Below are 9,623 nucleotides of genomic sequence, written 5' to 3'. Positions count from 1 at the left end.
ATTAAATGAAATATTTAAAAAAAAACTTAATTCTTAAACAATCATTTCGAACCCGTATAACTAAGAACAGAGGTTATACTAACTTTGCGAAATAACATAAGATGTTGGCAAATATTTCAAGTAAAGTCGCTAAGTTTAAATAAGTATTACGCCGTATGATTGTAGGGTTGACAGTTTTTACGGCTTCCCGAGACAGTCGGTCCTTGGGGTGTCTCAACAAATTTTTCGTTCTTGTTAAATTTTGTTTTTGTTTTGACGGGAAAAGATTGTAAAATTTTTTAACTTTTATTAAAAAAAAACTTTTTATTACTTACAATTTTTATGTTTTGAGCAGCTTTACAATTCTATCCGCAAAACAACAGACGAAATCTTAAAACACTTCTATAGACCTCAGATCGGACACGGCTATTCATAGATACAGCACAGCATTTAATGATTTCCATGACACCGTTTCTTTTCTCTTTTATTAATCAGTGTAAGCATTTAATTAAATCTATGTTGAAGTAGAAGAAATGCATTGAAGTGAATAGTTTTCTTTTAACATTTTGTATCTACTTATGAAATTTATATAATATCCTAGAAAATAAATGTCATTAAATGATATTTTGAGATAAAGTACACGCAAACGAAAGGCAAATTTCTAATGCGCTATCTTTTTAGCTACTTTAAAAAAATAAAAGAAAAAAAGTAAAGTAAATGAAGTAATCTATAGCTATGTACTCTTCGACGACTCGGAACAATACTTGAAAAATACACGTATGTTAAAAAAAAAATTGACTTCACAAAAATAGAAAAGATCAAGAGACATTCAGCTGCGTGGTGTTACGGCACAGCATCTGTTCCTACAGGGAGAATCAATTATTTTATTTCGCCTATCTAGTAACAAGTCAAGTAGTGATATTGGCTCTGCCTTTTGAAAATTAAGAGGAAGAGGAAAGTAGAGAACGGAGTGTCCTAATAGGTTCCCAAGGCCTCCCCTGTTATATGTAGGATACAGCATGAAATTAAAAAAATTGTAGAGAAGGACTTCTAATATATGGTTACCCTATTAATTCATATGATGTTTATTAAACACGGTTACATTCTCAGTGTATAATACAGCCGCGAGTGCTCTCACTCGTAATATACGTATAATATATGTACATACGAGTATATGAGCACTGTAAAAGTTTATAAGTGTAAACCTTTCGTACTTGTAATGCTGTTTGTAGGGGAGCCTTGTAAGCGAAAATATTTTTTAATGAAGATAAATTATGATGGAAATTGTATTTGCTGTATGAAATTTTGTAATCAACTATGTTTATTTATTTTAATAATATTAAATTAAATTAATAAATTCATAATATCAGCTTCACGCTTCTCTACAGCAGGGTAGGCAGAGAAGTATAGTTTAAATTTCTCCTAGTTTTGTTCTGCGATTTCTCTCGCATGGTCAAATGGAAATAACTAATGATACGAATAGACGACGACTACGACTGAAATTATACAAGGTGAGTCATATTGAACTTTCCGGTTTTGGAAGGACGTTGCACGAAGAAGGGAAGGAGTAGAAGGGTGGGGATGGTGTCATTAGACGCGCCATGACATGCAGTTTTAGTGTGAGCAATGGCTTGGTCGGAACAACATCGTGCGTTCGTAGTTGAAGAGTTTATTAAAAATGGCGGCTCCGTGATCACAACACAGCGTGCGTTCCGTTTACATTTTGCTATTGGTCGACGTGATCCCATTCCCACTGGACCAACAATCAGAAATTGGGTATCAAATTTTAGAGCAACATCATCAGCATTAAAAACAAGACCACAAGGCCGAATTAGGACGTCAACGTCAGCGGAAAACGTGGATAGAGTGCGGGCTTCAATTCAACAATCCCCTCGGCGTTCTGTTCGGAAACATGCCGCTTCACTAGGATTATCTTTCAGTAGTGTCCGCAGAATACTGCATAGAGACCTTAAATTTCACCCATACAAGATTCAGGTAGTGCAAGAATTAACAGTTAGAGACTTAGACACACGAACAAATTTATGCCGCGACATTCAGCAGATCCCCCGCACTGCTGTTTTGATCTTCAGTGATGAGGCACATTTTCACCTCGCCGGAACTGTCAACAAACAGAATTTTCGATACTGGGCTGAGAATAACCCACGAAACCTACACTCTGCAATCACGGAAGAAATCAATGCTATTCCGCTGAATATGACTCGACGAGTAATGGACAACTTCCGGGAAAGGCTTCAGCAGTGTGTGGTCAATGGAGGTAGACATTTACAGGATATCATTTTTAAAACCAACTAAATTAAAACTGCATGTTATGTGCTTTCAAACAATAAAATATTTTTTACTGCATGTCGCTTTGTTACACACCTTATTGAAATCGGAAAGTTTAATATGACTCACCCTGTATATACGACTGACTCACAAATGTGAGACATCTTATGTTTGAGAAATGTCAGTTTGTAAGTGTACGGAAATTGTGTCCGACATGTTAACACGTAGACTGGTGTGTCAAAGCAGTTTTGCAATTAGAGACACTCGTGTTCATACAGAGACACTGTACACTGAGTGTACCGTGTGTAGTGTCTATTTCCACCTTTAGAGTTGTGTCTCTTCGATCGTAAGTTGGTGAGTTACATCGAAACGATCATCGTGATGTAATATAGCTTAGTCCATTTTTCGATGAATATTGGCTGTTTCCTCATATAAAAGGATAGGTAGAGGGAACCTAGTGTTAAGGTACTACTTTCCCTACAGATCGACTAATTTTTGATAAATTTAGTGATAAATGATAAGACTCAACGAATGAAATAATACTCCGAGCGGCAATCGATGTCACAGCCGTCACAGTCAGACGTTGTGCCGCTGTGCCAAGACGGTCTTATATATTGTCTCAAATACGACCTAATTCAATGAATAACAGAATACAGTTTTAATGGTAACTTCATTTATTTATTATATAAATATCATAATAAAAATACTTTCTTCACAAATTATATAAAAATAATTTAATGAGATACTGTACAAAAGTAAACAAAATTCAGCGCTAGAAAAGGAAAAACCTATGTATAGTCTCAACAACTATAAGTTAAAGAAGGATAGATATAGATTTTCTTTTGCGTTTTCCATTCGTAGCGCTATAGAGTTGGTTCTGGCGCGTTTAGTTCATGCTGTCCATAAGTCAGTATAGGCCGCGCCACCGAGGCGGTTATTCGATGCTCTCGCTGAATTATATGTAAAACTACGATAAATATAATAAAATTATAACATTTTTATTGTGTTTCATATTATTTTTCAATTAAATAACAATTTATAATATAATCTAAATCGCGAAAATCCTTATTTTCCGTATTATTTCCATTTAATTTCCATTTCGCCGGGAAAATGCCGGTATACGTAATCAGTGTTACACAGTATATACATATAGTACAATCTATTGTTGATAGTTAAGCACTTGCTGTTTGACGGTTGTTATTTTTTATGTTTTGTTTTTTGTTTGTTTGAGGTGTGGTTATCAACACGTTGATATCGATCGAGCCGTGAAGGTGAGTACGTAACTATAGTAGTAGCGTAATGTAGAGTTCTAGAGTAAGCAACGAACACTTCCGTAGGTGTTGGTAATCAGCTGGTATGACGAGTTACAATTTATTTATGTGAAAATATACGAAAATAACTTATTAAAATTTATATAATATTTAGTTTTACGTATTTTTTTCTTAATTTTGTTTGTTCGTAATACGTGTACATATAATAACACTAATTAAACATTCAATTGTATAGGATTGAAGTACTATTACGTTACTTTAAAGAAAAAGGAGACTTAATAAATTATTATTTTTGATATTTTTAACCTGTTGCTTAATTTTCTCTCGTTTCTTTTGCATTATTTTAAAGTATGGAAAGAGAATCTAGTTGTTATATCACTCCGTTCTCCACAATTTTCCACTACAAGCGTGCGACTTTGTGTTCAATTCCCACTGGAGGAAATTTAATATTTTAATTTCGTCGCTCTGGTAACGAATTAAAACGTGACGTTGCGTTCAGACTCAGCACGCAATGCCTCCAAGAATTTGGCAGAAACTGGGAAACGCATGTGTCTTAATGGGAACGGAGTGTTTCAACACCAGGTTCCCTCTGCCCAACCTGCTATGTCCGCACGTATAGCGTGAACCTAAAAATATATATATTTCCTAATTTTAAGAAGGTCACTGCTCTTTAATAGTATTATTACGATCGATTGCAGCTTACATGTGTAATCTCGGGTTCAAGGTCATCCAAGCAAAAACAATGTAATGCTATTAGCTATGACTTATGAGTAGAAACAAATATATTTAATTACATATTTGCTTACTCATTTGAGTAAATGGAGTAGAAAACATGAATAACTTGAATATAATATGATTAACAGGAATTATGATAAAACGCAGTTTTATCCAACAGGGAAAGTGGAGAGCGGAGTGTTTTTACATTAGGTTTTCTTTGCCTTGCTAAGCTTGGAAAACGTGGAGCTGTAAAAAATATTTAGAATTTTTTGTTGGTACACGGATGTACCTGATATACTTGAACGATGGCTGTAAATTTCAAAAGCTTTCTTGTATACAACGTTGGATTGTATTTTCCCAAGGAAAAGGGAATGGAAAAACAACTCTACAAAATGGAGAGTTAAGAGATATCTACATTTTATATGTTCTCGATAGTATATATACGAGTATTTTTAATTTTCGAAATATTGCAAGTATTATTTAACTTTAAAAAGATTAAGCAATGTCTTGTTTCGTTGCCAATTTTCCTTTTAATTTTTTCTACTTTTTATATTTTATTTACTACTTTATAGTCCTCGGTTGTCAATAAATTACTAAAATTATTTTTCATTTACATTAAACAATGAGAAATGCTACGTTATTTATATATATAAAAAATATTTTAATGATAATTCTAACATGTTTCACGTTCTACTCCTACTCAAAATCACTTAAGGTGTCAGAATGTTGCTTTATTCCATTAGCACTTTCTAAGTATAGTTTACAATACATTTAAGTAATAATAATGTGTTTATATTTTGCGCTAATTTTTAATCTATTGAAAAGATGTCATGTAAGGAACGCAGTTCTTTAACACCAGGTTTCCTTGATATATGTGAGATACAATTGAAGGTGAAAAAAAACGTTTTTTCCGCATAATGGAATTGGGAGCAAGACTATTGTTAAGATATTATTCTTTACTTTCCACCCATTTTTAGAGATACGCCAAAATTATATCCCCAAGTTGAGGTCGAACCTACAACTATCGCTTATTAAGAGCTAAGCACCATCCCATTGTGTATTTTCTATAAATTATTATAACAAAAAGTCTATCAAATAAAACAAATCATAAATCTCAGTACAGACGTTTATTGATTGGATTTGGAGGTACGAGTATGAGGAAAAGTCCAACAGGTAAATCTTGAGGGTCGTGACAAATTTGACATAATTGGAACTTGTAAGTTGACAGCATTAGGATACTGTAAATGCGATAGTTCAGGATTCGATGCTCAGTTGTGGAAGTGGTTATATTTTTTTTATTGTATAAACACTGGTAACACAAATAAGTCACTTTCATTACTTTAGCCCAAGCACATTTCTAGAACTATTTAATGAATTTCAATGATTTTTTTATCGACATGGAAATGCACTCAATAATCTTTAAAAGTAAAACAAGTAGAAACAGTATGAAAAGAGCATTAAAAAGTCTACACAAACTAAGTTGCCAGTAGTATCTAGAAATTAATAAAGTAGAATTAAATTACACTTTCGTATGAAACACATGTATGGAATAGAAATACAATCCAGTAACTTATAAACTTACAGCTTCCAAGTACTTAAAATCCAATTTGAAAACACCTGTTCTTTAAAGAATATCCTGAGCTAGGTTTAAAGTTCAAACGATCTACCATCTTGTTTCATTTTACTTGTATATATGAAGATGTACTAGGTTCCTTTGTGAGCTAAATATGATTATGTTCCTTCCAACTTAATAATCTTTTACGTAGAAAGTAATTGAAGATATATTTAGATCTTGTATAAATAATACTTTTATAATTTTGACTTGCTTTTCTCAACAAACAATAATATATGGTATCTCGCTACTTTCAAACTGTTAAACATTTTCTAAAATAGTGTTTTTGTTACTTAATTGCGGAATAACATATGAAAGTTAATAAAATTATTTTTGTAATTCTAAGATTTTTTTTTAGTTAAAATTTTAATATATTTTCTAAGAAGAATATTTCCAAAGCAAAGTAGATGTATATAATATTAATATTTAATAACATTTTATTAAAATAAAAGAATTGCAATATCAAACCTACAACCATGATAATTACAATTAAATTGTCCAAACTATGCCATGATGTTTTTATGAGTAGTACAAAGCTATAATAAGGAAAATAAGTATTATATTTCACTTAACCAAAGAAAAATAACATATATGTAACAATATAAGAGTCTCTTAAATAATAATATTACGTAAAAGAAAATCCATGTAAACATTTTTTTGCTATCTCGTGCGAACTACACTAGTAGGGCATTCGGTCATTTAGATAAACGAGTATTGCTTAGGTTTTATGTCGAAAAACAAATTAAGTAAACCTTTTTGTTTGCCAATAAATGTTTAGTAGCCCTTTTTTTAGCTTCACGCTTTATCCCGCATGTATGAGTGAAGAAAAAAAAATAAAAACTGGTGACTAATGTCATGTGAAACCCATTGTGGATTATTATAAAAATATTTTCAAATGAAATTGATGAAATGAGAATAAAGAAAGTGCGGCTTGGCGGAAACCTCATTGACAATTTTTCCAATATATTAATTAAACACAGGAAGTCATCTATCTATATTTTTATCTTTCTCTCTTCCTTTCCTTACTCTAAGTGTGCAGATGCAGATAATGTCAATTAAGTACTTCCCAAATGGAGAACGATAATATTCATGTTTTATTAAGCTTTATTATTAGTGTTAAAACACTCCATTCTACCCTTTCGGTTCGAATTCAATACTCTTTAGTCTCTTTAGCAGGGTAAGTAGATGGAAACCTACTGTTAAGACACTGTTCCATATTCTGGAGAACTTTTCGGGAACGGAGGCCTCCACGGCATTGCATGTTGACTTGCGGAATCCAACGCCGCCCTTTGCCTCTTTAAATATTTGAAATTACAATCTATAATAAAATGTTGGGTGACGAAACTCAGAAACAGATTACATAACCAAATGACAACCAGAGATTTGTTTCTTAATTATAGATCGATGACCTCAATTGTATTTAATCCATCTGCAGAACTGCATCGAGAGGTCAGGCCGTCATCATTGGACATGTTCGCCTGTCATTCGGCTAATTCACATCAGATCGGTGTGTGGGCAAAGTGGCCAATTATTATGTAAAAGACATAAATGTTCTTATATTAAATTTGAAGCTGTTGACTCCTAAATGTAGATTGAAAAATTGAACAATTGAAAAATGTTAAAAAAAATGTTGGGTTCTATTTTCACCCTAGAGAAATAATTACTTTCTTATTTTCGCTCTGGTAACAAATCAAATGGCGGCGTTGAGCTCCGCCAATTAATATACGAGTACAGTGCTTCGAATTTTGGGCGTTGCTCCCTAGCAACCCCCTGGTTGTAGTGTCTGAACACTAGATTCTCTCTGTCTATCCTACAATATGCAGGGCATAAGGCGAAGCTAAAATAACAAATAAGTATTCCGATTACAAAATTAAAGTAAGATACTTACGCAACGCTTTGTAAAGATTCTGTTCGTTGCGATTGTCTTATTCCGTTGTTCATCATCTAACTCCGGAACCTCTCACTAACCTTTGCTTTTGCAACTATTGTTGTTACTGGCCTACATAAGAGGTGAACGAGTGGTATTGAGAAGGTACTTTTTAGATAGACTAGTTTTGTCATGTGGTTTTGGCTATATTTTCGAGAACTATCGCTATTGTAAGTAATTATTTTACTTAATTTGAATCTTAATAATTTAACGTCGTCGCCGTATGGCTGTAAATGCGACGATTCTGGGTGTAATTTTCACTCGTGGAATGACTTATTTCCGTTTCCTTGCTATAAGTAATAAGAGTTCGACCACTCAAAGCACGATGTCTCGAAAAAGGACGGAAAGTGGGGCGCAGAGTGTCTCAACACTGGGTTCCCTTTGCCTTGCTCGTTTGCTCCTGCTGCTTAATCATTTAATTTGTAGTAATGGCTTGTTAATATTCAGTAATGCGCATATATAAAATTTTTACTATTTTTTACGAGAAAGAAAAAACAATTCATTACCCTGAGTGAGAATCGAACCTACTGTTATGCTTATAGGCAGGCGCTAAGCCACATCATTACCTCTTATCGTGTATAACTAATATTTTAAATTCTAAATAAATAAACATCTTTGATTACGTTCCTCTTGTCGCATGAAGTAATTTTAGATTTACCGATCGACGGGAAGACCTTAATTTGCTTACACTCGAGCTCTAAAGTGCTTGATAAAAACTCCAGAATAAATTGCACTATTAAAAAAAAATGCAATATACAAACTATTGAAACAGCTTCACGCTGACTCCCGCAGGCAGCAGGGTAAACAGAAAGAACCTAGTGTTAAGACACTCCGTTTCCCATGAACTATAGCTCAATAAAAAAAAACATTAAACACTTTCGTGCGTCATTATACTATTCATTTCGTTAGTAGCGAATAAGTTGCGATGTTCATACGTTATGTCGTAATAGATGATTTGTTTCATCATAAAGCCTTTGAATCTCATTCTGTGACGAATTAATGTGTTTTTAATGTATATTGTTAGTTGAAATATTTGCAACTTTTGAGTAATTATCATGTTTAATTGGAGTTTTTAATTAAATAATTCTAGGTTGGGGCCATCGAGTTTAGGTGACTGTAAGTGCGATGGTTTTGAGTTTGATTCCCATACGAGGGAATGACGTATATCGATTGCCCATACGGAGGGAATGACTTATATCGATTGCCCTGCTCTGGAGAGACAAAACGCGGCATTTAGCTACACGATTCAAAATTCAATGTCTCAATTTCGAGTGGAGAGTGGAATGTTTGCGTGGACTTTAAGACATAAAATTAAAAATCTTGTTTTTTCCATTTTCCATAAGTATTTCGAGAAATCCCTTTTTAGTGCTTCTTTTTACTCCCCAATCCACATGCAAGTCAAATTTCAACTTTCCAAGTCCAGTAAATACTAAAAGTTTCTGTAGATTATAAATATTTCTAATTAAGATTAGAAGTCATTACCAATGTGATGGTTATATAAGAATGGTATATATGTATTTACCATACTTATATATCATATATGGTATATAAACCCATAAAATATTAAAACATGTGTTCATCATGAGTAACAAAGTAGTATTTCTTATTGCGTGATCTTTATACCGGCTATGGGTTATCCTCAAGGGAGGGCCGGACAGGAAATGGACAACGCTGAAAGAGCCCGAAATAATTACTTACATTATACTTAATAGATATTGTACGTTTCTCTTTTGAAAATGTTGAATTTATTGTTTAAATGAAATTGGATGGGACAATTACTTAAGAAACATTGTTTGACGTACAGTGCCCGACAGTAAAAGATAGGTTATGA

The 9,623-nt window shown here is 33.2% G+C and overlaps 1 protein-coding gene across 3 annotated transcripts in view; it reads left to right on the top strand.

Annotated features, from left to right (window-relative positions):
- Nucleotides 1-3,177: 3,177 nt before the first annotated feature.
- Nucleotides 3,178-9,623, top strand: part of brat (tripartite motif-containing protein brain tumor) — a 349,175-nt gene continuing 342,729 nt past the window's right edge. For all 3 annotated transcript variants that reach the window (XM_085196078.1, XM_085196077.1, XM_085196081.1), the window contains exon 1: nucleotides 3,178-3,536. The gene's annotated coding sequence lies outside the window, so the exon portion shown is untranslated. The remainder of the gene's footprint in view (nucleotides 3,537-9,623) is intronic.

The sequence above is a fragment of the Heliconius melpomene genome, chromosome 13 (assembly GCF_056956725.1).
Source record: "Heliconius melpomene rosina isolate 202511_hmr_F chromosome 13, ASM5695672v1, whole genome shotgun sequence".
Lineage (NCBI taxonomy): Eukaryota > Metazoa > Arthropoda > Insecta > Lepidoptera > Nymphalidae > Heliconius > Heliconius melpomene.
The sequence above is the reverse complement of the archived record's forward strand: the minus strand, read 5'-3'. Positions and strand labels throughout refer to the sequence as shown.